Source organism: Babylonia areolata, chromosome 7 (genome assembly GCF_041734735.1).
Source record: "Babylonia areolata isolate BAREFJ2019XMU chromosome 7, ASM4173473v1, whole genome shotgun sequence".
In the NCBI taxonomy this organism is placed as follows: domain Eukaryota; kingdom Metazoa; phylum Mollusca; class Gastropoda; order Neogastropoda; family Buccinidae; genus Babylonia; species Babylonia areolata.
The window spans coordinates 43728140-43748806 of NC_134882.1; the positions used below are offsets into that span (position 1 = coordinate 43728140).

Here is a 20667-nt window from a genome sequence, read left to right on the forward strand (position 1 = left end):
CACGCCGAGACCGCAAACCGTAATGTGTGGGTTTACGACACATTCTTTTGAGGGAGAAAAGTTCTGATTACATTCAGTCTCTCTTTGAAATAAAGATAGCAATATAAATAGATGTTTTAGTGAAATGGCGGTAAATTTGGTTATATCCGTTTCAAACGGTCAAATGTTTAACGACTTACACCCACGTTAATCTCCGGTCTCTCAACTTTGACCTCATGTCACTCCTTCAATGTTTTTCCGCAGTTCTTGTGCAAAGGTCAATAACTGGAAAACCGTAGAAGGAAGGGGGCGGGGATTAGCTGAGCTATAAATAGATTATATCCCACTGCTCAGTGGGGTATCTCCATGGTCATATACATTATAGAGATGTTTTTTTTTTGGGGGGGGGGGGGGGGGGGGGTTATCTCTCAGTGGGTGTCTCACAGACAATGTTTTATTTCAAACCTATTGATGAATGTCAGATTCAGCTGGCTGATGGTGTGGCCGGGTTCGAATCCCGCTCTCGCCCTTTCTCCCAAGTTTGACTGGAAAATCAAACTGTGTCTAGTCTTTCGGATGAGACGATAAACCGAAGTCCCGGCGTGTGCAGCACGCACTTGGCGCTGACTAAAAAGAACCCATGGCAAGGAAAGTGTTAGTCCTCTGGCAAAATTATGTTAAAAGAAATCCGCTCTGATAGGTACACAAATATATGAGCATGCACTCAAGGCCTGACAAGTGCGCTGGGTTATGCCGCTGTCACAGTCAGGCATATCTGCCTAGCACTGGCAGATGTGGTGTTGACGGAGTGTACTGATGGATTTGTCCGAACGCTGTGACGCCTCCTTAAGAAACTGAAACTGAAACTCAGCTGGTGCAAACATTGCAAAATTCGATTATTTAGATAAAATACACAGTCGTGTGATTTTGATCTTATTTCAAGCCCGACTGAGGCTCACCAGGTCAGGCAAACAGTTGACTTTGATTACACTTATTTCTACCCACAGAGAAAGATTTTGTTGAAACATGCCAGCTGTTATCACGGGGGCGGGGGGGGGGGGGGGGGGGGGGGGGTGGAGTTTAAACAGAGCTTTCTGCGATCGAGTCTTTTTGACCCGCACTCAAAACTCTGAACTTTTAGACTTGTTTCAAGTAACTTGAAAAAAAAGGTCACAGCCTGGACACATTTTACGTGAATTTCAATGATTTCTACTGAGTTATTTTTCCTTCTAATTTTCACGCTGTTTGTACAGTTGCTACGGCGGGTGGGAAATCTAATGTTATGCCCCAGCCCTTCCCTCTAGGAAGTGTCAATTTCAAGGAGTTGTCAAAGCTTGTGGCCTCAGTGATCCATATGCGTTCACCACAACACCATGCAACTGGTTACGGTCAATACATCTTCTTCTCTGGCAGTTTACATTCATGATAGTTTGAAGCACGCCAGACCAGGAACATGTAACTTTTGTTTGTCAACATCTGTCGATTACTTTAAATAGTTTCAAGCGAGAATATCAGACTATTCCTCCTGTCACAATTACCTTCAGACAAGATCACCAGCAAAACTGTGGTAACTCGACAGCCGATCAAATCATAGACACTAATCTCAGAAACAGCTGTCTTAAGGGACACAACTAGTCTGGCGACGCAGTTCCTTGTTTATTCATGTGATGATAAGTTGTCTCCCATGAATTATTTATTCACCATCAAACCTTTTCAGTTTCATTGACTTGGCTTCGTTTCCTCTCTCTCTCTCTCTCTCTCTCTCTCTCTCTCTCTCTCTCTCTCTCTCTCTCTCTCTCTCTCTCTCTCTCTCTCTCTCTCTCTCTCTCTCTATTTTCTTCTTTCACTAAAATGTGAACCGGCCGCGTTTGTACTAGTGTTCTGACTCGGATTCAGTTCTGGACACACTGGCACACACACACACACACACACACACACACACACACACACACACACACTTTTTTTTTAACACACATATGTTTGACTATTCTCTCTCTGTCTCTGTCTCTCTGTCTCTGTCTCTGTCTCTCGGTCTCTGTGGTCTCTCTCTGTCTCTGTCTCTCTGTCTCTAGTCTATGTCTTTGTCTCTGTCTGTCTCTCTCTCTCTTTCTCTCACTCTCTCTCTCTCTCTCTCTCTGTCTCTCTCTCTCATGATGACTCTGTAGGCCTGACTACTAAGCGCCTTGAGTTTCGCTGCTGGTCAGGCATCTGGTTAGCAGATGTGGTGTAATAATCTCGATGTTTGGAGTGGATACTAATTCTATATTTTTAACTTTGGGGGCTTCAGTTTTTGCATTGTTCGTTCCACCAAACATTGCGGCCCGACTCTTTTTTCGTTTCTTTTTCTAATCATACTTTAGAATCTCATATCAAAGTCATATGACCTTGAATTATCATATGTAGTGATGACAGTCGGTAAATGGCCAATGGACAGAGCCAGTGTTCTCGATGGTATCCCACTCCCATTCCAAAGCAATTACAGGGGAGATTGTACATATGGGTCTATAACTGTTGCTTTATGTCATGATATACCAAGAATTCTAGTTACAGTACCATATCATATGTACAATCAAAAGATGTGAAGATAAATCCTCTACATTTTCAACTGACAAAGCAACTGTTGATGCCCATTTTGCAGTCTTTGTCCCGGGATGGGGAATGGGCATTAAAATCACCAGTTATTAACTTATATATATATAAGTTATATAGATATATCGTGTCTGGGTTTGTTTGTTTTTTATTGTGTGTGCGGGAGAGGAGGGGGGGGGTGTCGTGCGAGGGGGTTACGGTGTTGGGGGTGTAAAATGTGTGCGGGATGAAATGCGTAAATCAGTCGTACCGTCGGTCCAGCTATGATATTGCATACTCACTGTGGTACAATATAAAAGTTAGGCCTAGAGCATGTTGCCATCTCATCTGACAGAACTATCATGTTCCTGGTTTTTATTACACCGAGTGTTACGGTTTCCAATAGCACATTTATCATTAGAGTACAATGAAAAGCACGGGTCACATGGTACTCTAAGCATGATTTATACAAACCCACCCCAAAATGAAACAAAAAATCTCATCTCTTTCTTTCTGCAATGTTCCCGCCACTCGATCGTATTGTATCATGTCTGTGGCGGACGAGAGTGAAGTTGTCAACCCAAGGAACTATGCATCTGATTACAGATACTCAGTGTTATCGAAAACAGCCAAAGTACGATTTAGGAGAAGGTACAGTGTCTAAGCCTTTATTCTACATTTTTGCATTTCACCCTTATACTTCCATACTAGCATACAAAAGAGAAGTGTTGAATACTTTATGTCAAGTGGTAGATCTCTCCTTACTTTGAAATCCCAGTGTGTTAAATATATAAATCACATTCAGAGTCAACACAACTGGAAACACAATGTACCAATGGCACAAAAGCTTAGTGCTAGTGTGAAAATAGTGTCTAATTCAGCCGGATGTTAGAAAACGTCATTCCAAAGATACACTGATTTTGCGTCTCAGGTGACAAACTACAAACCCTGTTGGGTCCTGCAAGTGACAAATAATTATTTATCCAGCAATCAGGGAACACGAAGGAAACAGATTATCCGGACATTTCTATTTCGTAATGATTATGTCCCTTGTTATGATAGAATGCGCTTTTCATCACACGACGCTCAGATTACGTGACCCTCAGAACAAGGAGTTGTAATTGAAGTCACTGAAGATAACTAATACGGTTTAGTGACCCGTAACTCAAGCTGAACATTGCTTCTCATTCTCTGTGTGTGTGTGTGTGTGTGTGTGTGTGTGTGTGTGTGTGTGTGTGTGTGTGTGTGTGTGTGTGTGTGTGTGTTCTTCATCGAGAAAAAAATGTTTTCGATTTCAAAATTACTCATTTTGCAAAGCAAATATCTGATTATAACTCTGCAATTAAAAAATCAATGAATCCATTAATGTTTGAACTTATTCCTAAACGATTGCACAGATTGTTTTGATGAATTAGAGGATTTTACGTTGTATTTGATCCATGAGTATTGTATTTACAGTTAGTTATTAGTTTTTTCAATGTTTATTTTGTTATTTGTTTGTAATCCTCCATACCCCAAAAAGGTCATAGGATACTGAATATTGAATCTTGGATCTTTTTATTTCGTGGGAAGGCCGCTCGTGCTTTTTAACTGGTTTGGTTTGTTATGACTCTATTGTGTGAGTTTCTATTCTATACGTTGTATGCCATTTTTTTCTGACATGCTGATAATCTGCATGTGCAACAGACCTGACCGACGTACATTCCAGGCTTCATTTACAAGATTCGTTTGACCCGATGAAAATAATTTCTAAATTCCAGTGTATGCTCTTGTCCTGATTCAGTATCCACTGTTCAAGTTCATTCGTTTTCAATGCTCCGTTCTAAAGTATTTTTCTGAATAATCCCAGCACCATTGAAAGCAGAATCTCTCAAAAGATATAAGACAGACCTGAAAATCTGCAAATTCAAATGTAATTTTTTGTTCTGGTGATCTATAGTTTTGTAGATAGTTGAATGTTCGGATACATTTTTTCTTTCTCTGTGTGTGTGTGTGTGTGTGTGTGTGTGTGTGTGTGTGTGTGTGCGTGTGTGTTATTGCTGTTGTTGTTGCTTGTTTGTTTTACGTCTAATATCACTGAGAATCAAACAGACGTTACGAAATCTAATACAAGAACAGCCGCTCACGCATACAACGTGACCATCTCGCCATACCACTACCACCTGATAAACATTAATAAGCATTTACCTTTTTTCTACTGCCTGACTTTGGGCAACAGCTAAAAGGTAAAAAAAGAAGAACAGAAAAGAAAATGTTCTGCAATTGGTTTATGTGTGCACGGCGCAATGTACTGAGGTATGTCACGTGAAATCATCTGGATCTCAAATTCATCAGAAACTGCATACATGTTGTACAATCAACTGATCTGTAGCTGAATAAAATCATTGCATGGCTATTGGCTAGGTAATGACGGGTGCAATAGCCACCAGGTGGTCAAAGCGGTGTACTTTCAATCTGGGGGTCCTGGGTTCGATCCCGGTATCTGCGCCTGGTAGGGTCGTGGTCTGACCCTCGATCATGTATAACTGAATGTGCAGAATATCAAAGAAGCATGTCACGTTAAACATCCTGTACTCAATGTTAACGTTCGATGGGTTACAGAAATACGAATACACCCAGAATACCCACCCACACCTCCATCCCTGGAGAAAAAATTGTCAAGTTCCAGATTTTCACACGGAAGCCTGATACTGTCTTTTTCTTCGTTCTTGTAAGATTCTTTTTATCATCATCAGAAGTAAGATAACACTGCATTTGTCACAAGTTTCAGAGGAATAAATTGCGCTCATATTACGCCGCACAACCGCGATTGTTGTTCGTTTACCGTCGTTACTTTATTTCTTTATTGCCGGCACGGTGCGCACTAGGTCACAGAGAGAGAGAGAGGGGGGGAAGAAGGAGTGTGAATGTTTATTCAGATCACGCCGTAGCCCTGTCTGAATGGGGAATTACATAATCGTAAACAAATGATATTTGTAATATGAGCGCACTACGTCTTACCAAATATTCATTTTAATAACCAAAAGTCGAACAAACGAAACACAAGAATACATCTAAGTTGTACTAATATACAGCTGACAGTCTCAGGGCTTTGTAGACAAATAAACCCATGTTAGTTAATATGTTTTCATTTCTAGATGCCATAAGTAAATGGGATCTAAAAAGACATGGATTTTGATAGTACTTACGTTCAATCAGTTTTATCCCCAAAATTTAATCAAGCAGAACAGGGCAACAACAAAAAATTAATAATAATATAGATTTCGTTTTCTACTTCAGCTGCATTACATAAACGACATGAAATATTAATAGAACTTTTACGCTTGTATCTGAAACGATGACAGGCAATATCCGACACACCAAACCTGAGTTTAGATAACGCACTTCTAACATATCGGTTCATATCGATTAGAATATAAGGTTCCACGTTATTACGAGGGTCATTCAATAAATAAGGTGAATTTTTCGGTATAAGGACTTCTAATACAGATAGAAGCTTACTTTTTTCTTCTTTTTTTCAACGTAGTCTCCCAGCACTGTCACACACTTTTCCCATCTGTGCACAAGCTTCCGTATTCCCTCAGCGTAAAAATCTTTGGACTGATGTCTCAGCCAGTCGCTCACAACACTTTTGACTTCATCGTCACTTTCAAACTTCGAGCCTCTCATGAACGCTTTCAAGGGACCAAACAGGTGAAAGTCAAAAGGGGCAAGGTCTGGGCTGTAAGGGGGATGAGGGAGCAGTTCCCAGCCCAGCTCGTTGATGGTCTGCACCGTTCGGGCTGCTGTGTGAGGCCTTGCATCTTTGGCACCCACCGGCAGCTGACCTTCGAGTAGCCAAGGTCATCATGGACAATTTTGTGTGCTGTCCCAACAGATAAGCTCAAATTCCTTGCAATGTCATCCACGGTCACCCTTCTGTCAGACTGAATGAGGTCATTAACTGATTCGATCACCTCAGGAGACCTCACTTCTGTAGGCCTTCCAGGCCTGTCTTCATCCTCAACACTGCTCCGTCCTTCTTTAAACAATTTAGCCCACTTGTAGACATTTTTTCGGCTGAAACATGTGGCACCATACACAGTTGACATTCTCCTATGAATTTCAACTGGTTTGCACCCTTCAGCAACCAAAAACTTGATAACTGACCGCTGTTCAATCCTGGAGCATGCTTCTTGGTCGGCCGTCTTTGTTAATCGCCAAAACTCTCAAAGTTTTTTTTAATCTGCAAAACAAATTAAATCCATGTGAAAAAGAAGTAAAACAAAAAAAGTTAAAAAAAAAGAAAAAAGAAGAAGTAAGCTTCTATCTGTATTAGAAGTCCTTATACCGAAAAATTCACCTTATTTATTGAATGACCCTCGTACAAGTCTTAAAAATCCTATATACTAAGAACCTACCATTAGTCTGGATATGATCGTGTCAATTTTTCCACCTGCAATCGATCATTCTTTGTTTAAAACGTCCTGATTATCCCTCACATGAAATGCAAATCCGCATGTACACATTTATGTACGTCTTTCTACCATTAATATCTTAACGTAACAATATTTCAGATTATGTTTTGCAAGGTAGTCTGTTACCATCCATCCTGGTTAATCTTAACCGATAACATTTCCATACATTTCACATACGAATTCGAATTAATAGGGTATCTTCTAAATTCACCATAGACAAAGTCGTTGGGTGTTCGATCATCAACATTAAAAAAACAACAACAAACAAACAAACAAAAAACACGTTTCATAGCAAAAAGATTTTTTTTCAACGTCATTACCATTTTCAAATGCCCACATTTCGGCACCATACTGCAATATCGGTTGTACTTGGAAAGTCAAAAAGCCTTGTACATGATAACTTGGAGAACAATCGATGCAGCTCTCCTTGCTCTGTTTATTAAATCTTGACAAGTAAAACTATAACTTAACCTAGTTGAATAGAAAATACCATGATGCTTGTATGCATTTACTAAACTAACTCTTTCGTTTCAGTAAGTCCATGATTGGTTTCTAGACAGATACCCACACTTACGAAATGCAAAAATATTAGTTTTATCCATGTTTACAGACACAGAGAGAGTTTCAGTTTCAGTAGCTCAAGGAGGCGTCACTGCGTTCGGACAAATCCATATACGCTACACCACATCTGCCAAGCAGATGCCTGACCAGCAGCGTAACCCAACGCGCTTAGTCAGGCCTTGAGGAAAAAAAAGGTGAATAAATAATAGATAAGCTTACACAAATAAATAAATAAATAATTGCAATATAAAAAAGGTAGTAGTAGTAGTAATAATAATAATAATAATAATAAAATAATAATAATAAATAAATAAATAAGATAACAATGATGATAAATAAGCAAATAAATGTAAAACATGAAGACACACATTCACACATACACCCACACATGCATAACAGATATGCACACACACACACACACACACACACACACACACACACACACACAGATGAACACTTACTTGTACGAGCACACACACATATGCCCATATCTCCCACCCGCAACCCCACGCTGACATATATATATATATATATATATATACGTTCCAATATCCTGTTGCTCACACAGTGTAGGCATGCATACACTCACATACCTCATCCTCTACCCCACCTCCCCCCGCACCCCCACCTCCCCCTCACACACACACACACACACACACACACACACACACACACACACACACACACGTGCACAGAACTCTCCTGACACTTGTGTACACTTACACTCTCGCGCATGCACAAACGCACTCAAAAATACAGACCCACACATGCACACAAACACACACATACACACACGCACAGAGACTGCCACTGATTGGCCGCAAGAGGGATGGGAAAAGATCTCTGATGCCAAGAACGTGGCGTCTAGTGTGTTGCTCAGTCAATTGTATTTGGAAAAGCCCACAGAGACTCTGTACAGAGTGAGACTAGAGAGAGAAAGAGACCGTTTGACCAACCGACAGACAGACAAAGAGAGAGGCTTTTGACATTTAACACTTTAATGTCACTGGCCATGAGGTACCCACCCTCACGAAATACAACAATATTAGCTTTATCCATGTTTACAGAGAGAGAGACAGAGACAGAGACAGACACAGACACAGACACAGACATAGGCACAGACACAGACACAGACACAGACAGACAGACAGACAGACAGAGGCTTTTGACATTTGACACTTTGATGTCACTGGCCATGAGGTTCTTATATGACATGGGTGAATGCGTCATCATATTTTCATGACGAAGCACAATATTAGAGTACATGAATGAATATGGTTAATACAAATACTGAAACAAAACGAAGTTCTTTCTTTGAAGAAAATGGCAGTAACCATCACATTCAACACATAATAACTCCGTTCATTCATCCATCAATAAAACGGATTCCATCATTGGTTGTAGAAGAAAACTGATGTCAAATCTATCTGACCATGCTGCTGTGCTGCTGGCAGCTGTTTGGAGTGATTACAAAGCTTCTGATATGAATTTTGCCATCACGTTTACCACGTTTAACCCTAAGTACTTAAACGAGTTGATATATAACTTTCCGTTCTACCGCCATTATCATATAATAACATTTCTGACAAACAGACAAGCAATTTTCCTCAGTTGCGAAAAATCACAACGTTTGCTTTATAAATCAAGATTCAAAGTGAAAAACAAACTATCTGCTTCTTTTTTTAAAACTATTTAACCAATTTTAAGTCCCAAACTTGTTCTAGACAAACGAATCACATCATCAGCAAAAAAAAAAAAAAAAAAAAAAAAGTTTCGACAGCATTGGCCGTCCCGTAATCATTCAGTTAGTTGAATACAGTGTCTACCTTCAACTCTGCTAATTCCCTGATGAAACAAAAGATTAAATATTGTTTTTAAAAAGTGGGGTGTGGGGGGCATATTTGGGCTTAACAAACACCCTTGCTTTACTCCACGGGGACACGAAAAATGAGCCACAAAAGGCACACTGATGCACTGAATCATCTAGTACTCGGACACCCCTAAGAGATTTATACAACTTGCCACTCACACCATATTTTCGAAGAACATTCCATAATATATTGCAGTTAACAGAATCGAAGGCTTTTTTTTTCTTTCTTTCTTTTTCTTCTTTTCTTAAAGTCTTGATTGACAAATATGTCTGTGCTAATGCAAACGATGTGTTATCAATGATATTATTATCAGCGGCTCTAAATCCTGCTTGTTCTTTTACAGTTTTTTCTTCTCTGTCTGCCCACTTAGTTTATCTACACTTTACCTATTTTCTACACTTTACCTGTTATACTTATTAGGGCTATACCACAATAGTTGTCACAGAGAGAACGAACGAACGAACGAACGATATTTTATTTTACGAGGGTAAAGGAGTAAGCACAAAGTACTTTTTTACATCCAGCCCTCTGGGCATAAATAATAATTGGAAAAAAAAAAGCAACAAAGTAACAAAAAAAACAACAACAAAAAAAACAAAAAAAGCGAGAGTCAATTCACAACACCAACGTCAAAATTGCATAAGCATGTGCAAACATAAACATAGAACTTATGTACAATACAATATCGCGATAGATGAATAACAACGAGGACAATAGGGTAGGAGCGTGGTGGAGAGCGGAAGGAAGAATGGACAAGCGGAAGAGTAAAGAAGGCAGGGGAGGCTGACAACAGACAGATATAGTGACAGTGACAGTGGAGAGACATAGAGACTGACAGGGGAGGAGAGAGGCGTATATATATTGACAATCTATACATGATTTTTTGTTGAGAGAGAGAGAGAGAGAGAGAGAGAGAGAGAAGCTGTCTCGGCAATCCAAACGTAAACAAAGTTCGCATCGTAGGAGGCCTCCAGCCAAGACCAGAAGATAGGAAGTGTTCTCGCAGCAGTCACAACTTCCTGGTTGGTTAGTCATGTCATCTTGCTAAGTACTGCTTGCCGTTTGATGTGCCGCACTGGATAATACGCAGCATCTGGTAAGCGTTTTGCTGTTCACATCACTCTTGGTTCTTCACGGATATCAGATCCGACAAACTTAGGCATCACGAGAGGCTAAGAAAGTGGGTTGGGAATGCGCTGAAAGCACAGAAAGGGTAATTTGATACGACACAAAAATGGAGAGAGCACTCCCCAGGGTTTTCTGCAAGGAGAGATTGTGTGTGTGTGTGTGTGTGTGTGTGTGTGTGCATCTGTCTGCAATCTCTATTTGTATATCGGACTTTCTTTTGGTATATGGTCAATCAGCAATCTTTAAAAATCCAGAACGGAAAGGACGACACTGAACGCAGTGGAATATTTGGGGAAGCAGACAATAAAATTGTTAGGCGCATTCATCTGACCTGTGATAAAGAAGTAAACACGGCACATTTTTGTTGACAAAGAAAGGCATTTTATTGGTTTAGGAAACATCTGTTTGGAACAAGAAATCCCGGTTAATTGTTTCGTCAGTGTCTTGTCTTTTTTTCTTTTCCTCCTGATTAATATTTTCCCGCAGAATGTTCTGCGAATAATAATTCCAGTTTGTCAATAGACTGCACACGTGAAATAAAATATTGACTGTAATCACTTAAAGTGTAAGGTGAAGAGACAGATGGAAATCATATACAAGACAAGACAAGACAAAATTATTTATTTCGAGGATAATAGTTAAGCACTGGTGTGCGTTTTTACATCCAGTCTCTGCCCTGAATAGGGTCTACACAACACAATACAAAATAAAAATAGAGCATGGTGTTAGAGAGAGAGAGAGAGAGAGATCAAAATGAAATTGTGTGAATAACTGAATGAACATTTTTAGACATGAAAATAATATATTGACCATATATATATTACATACATATATTGAAAATAAAATGCTCCTGTAGTGCTGTAACTTAGTGCAAGTGTCATTATTCATGATTGCGCCTTTGAGCCACACATGTTGCACACATGAATAATATGTTTAAATGGATATCAGTTATCACATACACACACACACACACACACACTTCACTGTTATATATATATATATATATATATATATATATATATATATATATATATATACACACACACATGCACACAAATATACTGTTTTGCACAAGAACTGTAAAATGTTAATGCCAAATAGATTCTCAGTGTGTTAAACCTCAACCCACAGTTGAAGTGCCAGTGATAACATTGAACTTTAGAAGCAAAATATAACCATATCATTAGTTCACATTTATCTTATGTTGTATTTTTTAAGCAAAAATGGAGGAGGCACTGACAACGTTTTTTTTATCAAGAAGTATTTGACAGAGGAGTCTGCTTTTGTAAACTTTAAATGAGTTTCCAGGGAGAAGAGGAATTGACTTTCATTGATCTTCTTCTTCTTCTTCTTCTTCTGCGTTCACTCGTATGCACACGAGTGGGCTTTTACGTGTATGACCGTTTTTACCCCGCCATGTAGGCAGCCATACTCCGTTTTCGGGGGTATGCATGCTGGGTATGTTCTTGTTTCTATAACCCACCGAACGCTGACATGGATTACAGGATCTTTAACGTGCGTATTTGATCTTCTGCTTGCATATACACACGAAGGGGGTTCAGGCACTAGCAGGTCTGCACATATGTTGACCTGGGAGATCGTAAAAATCTCCACCCTTTTACCCACCAGGCGCCGTCACCGTGATTCGAACCCGGGACCCTCAGATTGACAGTCCAACGCTTTAACCACTCGGCTATTGCGCCCGTCCATTGATCAAAATGGCAATGGATTTTTTTCCTTTTTATGTGCTTGGGATACATTGAATAGAGGGGTGAAAACTTTGCTTGTGTAAACCTAGTTTTAATTACACATACTTAACCATGACCCAACTAGTGCAGACTCCGGCAGGGGTCTGACATTCCTGTCCTGTGCAAACTACTATCCGTCTATGCGGAGAAAATGTTATTCTGATACTGTTATCTGATCTTGTGTTAACTGGACTCCATTGTAAATCTCTATGAACCATAGTTTAAACCATGTTGATTTATTTTAAAATTAAGTGTAACAAATGACTGGAATAATTTTGTATGATTTGTTTTGTAAACTGAAATTACAGTGAAAGTGTGCTGGCCACGCTTCATATGGTATTAATCTGCCCTTGATCAAGCTGATGTAAAGGCCACAATGTATCGGTGGTGTGAAAATACAGTAAATCCATTGTTTAAAGATGAATAAACTTAGTCAATTTAAGAATGAATATAAACTAGCAAACAAAATGATGGACATTTTGCATGTTTTGTACGTTCTGTTGAAGCATTAATACACATTCTTGGGCCCCCCCCCCCCCTTTTTTTTTTAGATACATAATTTCTTTCCTTTTTATATTTTAGATTTTATTCTTTCTTCTTTTTTTTTCCTTTCTCTTTTGTCTTTTTTTTTTGTTCCAATCAAGAATTTCTCCACTTATTATTAATGAAACAAATAAACCAGTAAATAAGATAAAAATGTTTGCTAATTAAATCTAAAATTCAGCTTCGTTACATTAGAAATGGAGCATGAAGACCAGTATGATGTGTAGCCTGAATATTCAGAGATGGTTGGTGATTAGGTCCTCGGCGCTAGTGCCAGTAGTGGTACCTTCAGCGTCTCAGAAAATGTTGTCCCTTAGACAAACGTTTTTTTTAAACAGATAAATATGACAATTGTTTCCTGTTTTGTTTTTTTTGTTTTGTTTTTTGTTTGATTTTTTTTTTTGCGAGACCACAATGCAGTTTCTCATGTGAGATGATAAAGTAGTCTTGACTGGAAACAGAAAGGCAGTACGGTTGGGTGAAACTGGGACCTGCAAAGCTCATGGTGGTGGTTAGAAACTGTGTGAAAGGGATGGACGGAGACGGGAGGGGGAGGGGTTGCCCTGGGTGGGGCAGTGAGACAGGTAGTGCATTATAAAATGTCCCAAACATTCCAGGATCTTAAAACCTCACCTAATAGGGTGTTAGGTGACATGTGTGTTTCTGTCCGTCTCTGCGTTGCTTTTTTGTGCTTGCTCAGTGTGTGTGTGTGTGTGTGTGTGTGTGTGTGTGCAAGTGGGAAAAAGGAAGTGAAGTGCATGTGTGTACTGTAAGAGAGAGAAAGGGAGAGACTGATTCAGAGCACACATACTGAGTTTGAGAAAGTGGGTAAAACAAACAGACAGAGAGAGGGAGAGAGTTGTATGAATCATGAGAAGGTGGTTTGTATAGTACAAGAAGAAAAGACAATCAGCATGTGATATGCTATATAAATTTATATTTGAATTTGATATTTTACAAAGGTAAAAGAAAGAAGCAGGAAAGTACCGGTATTCATTTCATAAGAGAGTGAGTGAAGGAGGCATCTTCACTTGATCCTTTCCTGATTCCACAGCAGGAAGCGAACTAATAGTAATAAAAACCACCATGAAGTTTTCAGCAGTGGTGGTGCACTTTGAAATGATGACTTTTACACTCATCTCAGAGTTGAGAACCTACAGCAGTTGGTTACTGTGGAAACCATTAAGCTAAAGCCCTCTCATCAGGTGCCATGTTATGAGCAGCACCATATGTTGAATGAATAAAATGGGTGTTGGAACACAGACCTGTGGCCTAATGGTGGTGGGTTCCAGCCCTCTCTTCACTTTCAGCTTTTATTTTTAAACAACATAAAACTTCTTCTGCAGTTGCTACAGTTGAGCCAGGCATTTCAGTGCGCTTCAGTTGAATGTGTGTGCAGACTTAGACACAAGTCAGAGCAAGGCGTATCCTCTGTGTGTGTGTGTGTGTGTGTGTGTGTGTGTGTGAGTGAGAGAGAGAGAGAGAGCATGTGATGATCATGTATACAAGTAAGATACCCTGTGTTGTTACAGTGGACTTAATGTCAATAATTTATAAAAGTTTAAGTTTGATTATGTTGTTTTTGTTGTTATTATAGTCAGTTATAAGTTTTTGCATTCTGTTGTTTTTGGTGTTGTTTTTGTTTTTGTTTCTGGTTGGGTTTTTTTTACCATTATATACTTATAGAACCTAATGTTGTGCTTAGTATTGTTTGTGTTCATGCCAGTGTGTGTTCCCCACATATTGAGTGAAACATATGGAAGTGGCTGACACATTGTTCATGGAGAGAGAACAACAAAGGATGTGGAAAATATTCTGGCAGTGACAGTCCCCAAGTGTGTACACATGTGCTTGCACACAGACACAGTCATACACACAGACAAACACACTCAGTCACAGACACACACCATTCAGACACAGATGTGCCACCAAATATGTTGTATAATCACTCACACTCACACATGTACACACAGACACAGACAGACGGACACACACACACATCCACACACATCCACACACACACACACACACACACACTCACATGACATATATGTATATATGTGTGTGTGTGTGTGTGTGTGTGTGTGTATAGTCTAATATCACTCATAGTGAAAAGGCGTTACAGGGAGAAAGAAGCACACACACACACACACACACACACACACACACACACACACACACACACACACACACTGACTGACTGAAACCATTTATTGTCAGATTAACTGTTTGTTGTACTGACATTTTCGCAACCATTTGAATAAAATATTAACTGAGCAACACAAGGAAATTCTGATTTGAGGAAGGTATGATTTAAAAAAACAAACATATTTAACAAATCAAGGTACCAAATTTCATTAATATCATTAACTCCAAAAAATATTCTAACGCACCCACATACTCACATACGTTTCTCCCTCACCCTCTCTCTACATACATCCATGCATGCACACAAATGCCCATTATAATTCCCCTACCTCATTCCCCTGCCCACTCACTCACACACACACACACACACACACACACACACACCCTCACACTGTCTCTCACTCTTTCTCATCAAATTAGGGTTTCGTAATGTAATCAAGACGACATATTACATGTTAGGGTCGAACAGTTCCACTAATTAGAATAATGGGAACTCTGCTCTACAAGTAAATCTGACGCTATCACCCAAAACGAAACACTACTGTGGATTAAATAAAACAGAGGGGAACCTCTGCAACAGAAAGGGGATGAAACAAATTAGAAAAACCGACCAATTGGATGGCTCTTAATTAGGTCAACTGCGGTTTTTGTCAGAGACCAACCATTTTCTTTGCTAGGGTGAAAAACGCTGGACATGACTAATGGAAGATTAAAGGATGTAATCATATCATGAAGGGGTTTGAAATGTAAATGTGTATCTGGACATTCGAGCAAAAAATGTGGGATGTCAAGGGTCTTACCACAAATACATAGTGGTGACGGTTTCAAAAATCTGCATAACCATGCATTAGTTCTTAGCCTGTGTGTCAAGTTTCTTGTGGAAATTGATCCTGGGGGGTTAGTGCCTTTTCTTGCTGGAAGAGAGAGATCCCACCAGAGCTTCTTTTTTGAGTTTTCTAAGAACTGTTTCTGTCTGAAATTCCAGATATATGTTGAGAGAATAGTACAGGCTTCAGAAACAGAAATAGGAATATTGTGATTGATTGAATCTGAATTGTTCGATGCCGCTTCCTTGGCACAAAAATCGGCCATTTCGTTGCCACGAAGATTAGAATGTCCAGGAACCCACAAGAGTGAAATGTCGGAGCCTCGCATAATTAACTGGTGAATTAAATACAAAATTTCGTACATAATATCTGCTCGTTCAGATGAAGATTGATTATTTAAAGCCATCAATGCTGATTTTGAATCAGATAGTATAAGGATTTTTGCAGGCACAAGAGGCATATCACTAAAAAAGGTGAAAGCCATCAGAATTGCAAACAATTCAGCAGTAAAAATTGAACAACCTTTAGTTAAGTGGAATCTCTTTTTAATGTTAAGCTCGGGGATTACAAAAGCGGCTCCAACTTCAGAGTTACTACTAACTGATCCATCTGTGAAAACACGGAGGTAATATTTGAAACGTGTATTAATTAGTTCTTTGGCCCGAGAGGCAATAATGAGTGGACTGTCACTCTTTTTTAATTGTCCATATGTAAAAATAATATTTGCTTGCTCAGTCAGCCAAGGCGGATGAAAACAATGCGGAATTTTCGCAATCTGGGAAAGGGGCAGACTGCAACTCTCAAAGACTGACTTAGTAAAATCGAACAAGGACGTGTATACAGCTTTGTTACGAATTTCTCTACAGGTGTACGTTTCTTCATCAATTTCAGAGACAACCGAATTTGGAACAGCTCTAGCCCTTACCATGTAGTTACAGGCACATAATTTCCTGTGTTCAGGTAATGGCAAAACACCAGCTTCTTTGTATGTTTTGTCGATTGAAGCCCATCGCGGTAACCCAAGTGCAATCTTAAAAGCTAAGGAATCAATACTTGTCAGTTTATGAAGATCAGAGTTTGAAGCAGTGAAATAGATTTCCTGACCATATGATATAATTGAGCGGACTAGTCCCATTGCAGCATTGATCAGATTATTGCCACAATTTATAACAGGGATTCCAGAAAGCACACGTAATAGAGCTATTTTCTTCCTCGCTTTCTCAATAAGGTAGTTTATATGCTTAGTCCAAAAAAGTTTATAATGGAAGATAACACCGAGAAATTTCACCTGTTTATTCGGATATATGATAGTGTCATTTACCTGTATTTTAATAGCATCCCTACCTTCAAATTCAATCAACTTTTTAGTAAATATGACGAAAACAGTCTTTTCAGCAGACAGGAGAAAACAACTTTCTTTCATATATTCCACAATGTTGTCGATGGCATCTTGAAAATGCTTAATAATTTTATTTCGTTTTGATGTATTTTTTGTAATATTACAGTTTACATTCTTCCAGAGAGCTATGTCATCTGCATAAGCTACTAATATGGCACCATTTGTGTTGATATTTTTCATATCATAAAGCATTAGTGAAAACAGAGTGGGAGAAATCACACTTCCCTGGGGAACACCCATATTGACGGACCTTGATCTGGATAATATACCCCCTAATCTCACCTGGAATGTCCTCTGGGATAAGAATGACTTAAGAAATTTTAGAAATCGACCTCCCAACCCTACTGTATTTGCTTTATGAATCAATTTATAGTGCCACACAGAGTCATAGGCTCTATGAATATCAAAGAAAGTTGCGACCGTGGAGTGACGCTTTGTGAGTGCCTTCTTAACATGAGAAGTTAGATGGACGACATGATCAGTAACACCCCTACCTCTTCTAAAACCAGCCTGGAAAGTAGGTAAAATTCCTTTCTTCTCCAGAAAGTGTTCTAATCTAGTTTTCAAAATTCTCTCAAAAACCTTCCCAAGATGGGGAGTTAACGAAACAGGTCGGTAACTGGAAGGGCTAGATTTAGGTTTTCCTTGTTTGTGAATAGGTACTATGGTTGCTTTCTTCCAATCAGTTGGAAGGATACCAGAATTCCAGCAAATCTGAAAAAAATCTAACACTCTTTTTAAAAAGATATTTGGAAAATGTCTGATCATGTTGTACGATATTGGATCTGAGCCTGTCGCAACTTTCCCTGACTTAACAGCATTGAGAGCACGGTATAGATCCCCCAGCGTTAGGTCTGCATTAATGTAAGATGCACTGCTATCATTCTTATCCATTTCACAGGGGCAGTTCATATCTTCAAACTGTTTCCTTCTCTTTTGCTCATAGGATGGCAAGTATTCTGTCTGACTCATTTTTGCGAATGTATCCGCAAATAACTCCGCTTTCTCTTCCCTAGTTTTATACACAATATCATTTTCATACAAAGGAGGATCAGGAAGATTATAGACACCCTTTATTTGCTTTATTTCTCCCCACAGTTTTGAAGAGGCAGTTGGGTTGCTAGTACAGTCGTTAATCAGATTTGTGTAGTACATCTTTTTGGCAGCAGCCACTGTTTTATTACTAAAACTATTAGCCTGTTTATACTTGTTGTGCAGTTCTGATACTCTTTCTTTGGATTCAATTTTTCGATACCTATGCCAGTTTTTGAAAGCCTCTGTTTTCTTATTGACTGCTATTTCACATGAGCTGTTCCACCAAGGATTACCAGACCGTTTTGGATTGGCTATATACTTTACTTTTGGAATTGAACCATCAGCAGCCTTCAGAATAACATTCCTTAGAGACCGATAACAAATTTCTAAATCTTCTTGTGATGTAACATCAGTGTTGAAATTTAAATCAGCAGAGTAATAAGCCAGCATATTACCAAACAGATCCCAGTTTGCTTTCTTTTCATTATATTTCAACCCCATATTATCTTTAATTATGATCTCATGGTTTACAGATAATACCATTTCAACTGGAAGGTGGTCACTCCCCAGTGGTGTTTTGAGAACTTGCCATTCACAGTATGGATTTATATCAGTCGACACCAAAGAGATGTCTATTGAAGAATTTTTTTGATCTGCCCGATCAGCGATTCTTGTTATTGAACCATCATTTAATATAGTTAAGTTAGAATTAACTATGGTATTCGCTAGATATTCATTGTTGGTTGTGAATTCGCAATTTTTGTCCGACCACAAGGCATGGTGCGCATTAAAATCCCCTAGAATTATCCAGCTATGAGATAAATCTAAATCCATTAACCAGTCAGCTTCACCTCCTGAAACTCCATCAGGGTAGTAACAGTTAACTACAATTAATGTTTTATCTAAGACAGAAAGCTCTATAGTTGAAGAATACAAACGTTTGTCTATACTATGACATGGTGGTTTTCTAGCTTTATATATGATTGAATCTGAAATATAGGTTGCAACTTTAACTTTTCCTTTGCGCTCTGTTTCATCAATAACTGGAGGGTAGAAGTAACCCTCTAACTTAGGGAGATTGCTTTTATAACAATTGAGGGACTGGAGGGCAATTATATGAAAGTTGTGATCTTGCAGAAAATGGATCAAATAGTCAAAATTACATTTACTTCTACAGTTCCATTGCAAAAAGCGAAATAGGCCTGCGCCACACCCATCATCATTACATCCTGCTGTCTGCATAAGTGAATAGATACATAGAATAAAGAGTATCTGTCTAATGTACTTCAGGAAAAGAAAAAATAAAGACACATTTACCTTACATACATTCATTTGGAATTCACACGGCAATTTGACAATATTGATTTCAGTTCAGAGATTGAGGACGTCATGACGCCCGTTATGTTTTTCATGATGCTGACAAACTGATAAGAAAGGTTTTCCAAAAACGTGATTATACTTCCAAGTACAAAATCAGAAGGATCGGAAATTGCAGACACTGGTGAGATTGATTCTTTTCTCTGATTGGGGTTGGTCTTCACAAATGTTGGTTGACGTGTATTGACAGGGGTTTTGCAGGATGGTGTTGATTGTTCTGAACAGCTTGATGTTTGATCAGATGCAGACTGCTGTGAGCTGATATATTTCCGTAATGGTGTTGACTGTTCTGAACAGCTAGATGATTTGCCAGATTTGTTATTTTCTTGTGTGTTGTCAGTTCTATCTTCCAATGTAAACCTGTCCTTGTCTGTCTTGTCTGTCTCCAACGGGTGTTTGGACCCATGTGGTAATTTTCCATGCACGTTCTTGGCAGTTACAGATGGCGGGATAGCCCTGACACACACAGAGGCACACAAAGTGCATGTGAGCACTTATTTTATACTTTAATCAGCAGGTATTTAAAAAGATATCTTTACAATTACTTTTTCCTGTTTTATCGCCACGTTCACATCTTGGTTCATAAAAAGTTTACTGATCTTAAACAATTACTTCATCACTTTATCACTTTATGATGAAGCGATCAACCCCTTGACTTTATGTTGCAGACTGGACATTCTTGTTTGTGAATACTTACAAGCAGGAAGCCCATGCATGCAGTTGTTGACATGCATAGTGGATGAACAGGATTTTTTATCTTTTTTTTTTTTTTTTTTTTTTTTTTTTGTAACCAGAAGAAGAAAAAACGTTTTTGAGAATATATGTGTGCGTGAAAAGAGGAAGTAATTTAATGTCAAAATATATTTGCTTTCAAGAATAATAGAATAGTTTACTTTTTTGTTAGATTGGGCAGCTCACGTGCACAGTGATTAGTACATGATGTAACATTATCTTTTTGTTTGATTTCCCTAATTAAGACGCATGAATAAAGAATAAATTTACAAGATATTAACTATTAAACAATCA

At 38.8% G+C, this 20667-nt stretch overlaps 1 protein-coding gene across 1 annotated transcript in view; it reads left to right on the forward strand.

The window, feature by feature from the left end:
- Positions 1-10448: 10448 nt before the first annotated feature.
- LOC143284056 (tyrosine-protein kinase Btk-like) overlaps positions 10449-20667 on the forward strand; it is a 50614-nt gene continuing 40395 nt past the window's right edge. The window contains exon 1 of the mRNA XM_076590665.1: positions 10449-10532. The gene's annotated coding sequence lies outside the window, so the exon portion shown is untranslated. The remainder of the gene's footprint in view (positions 10533-20667) is intronic.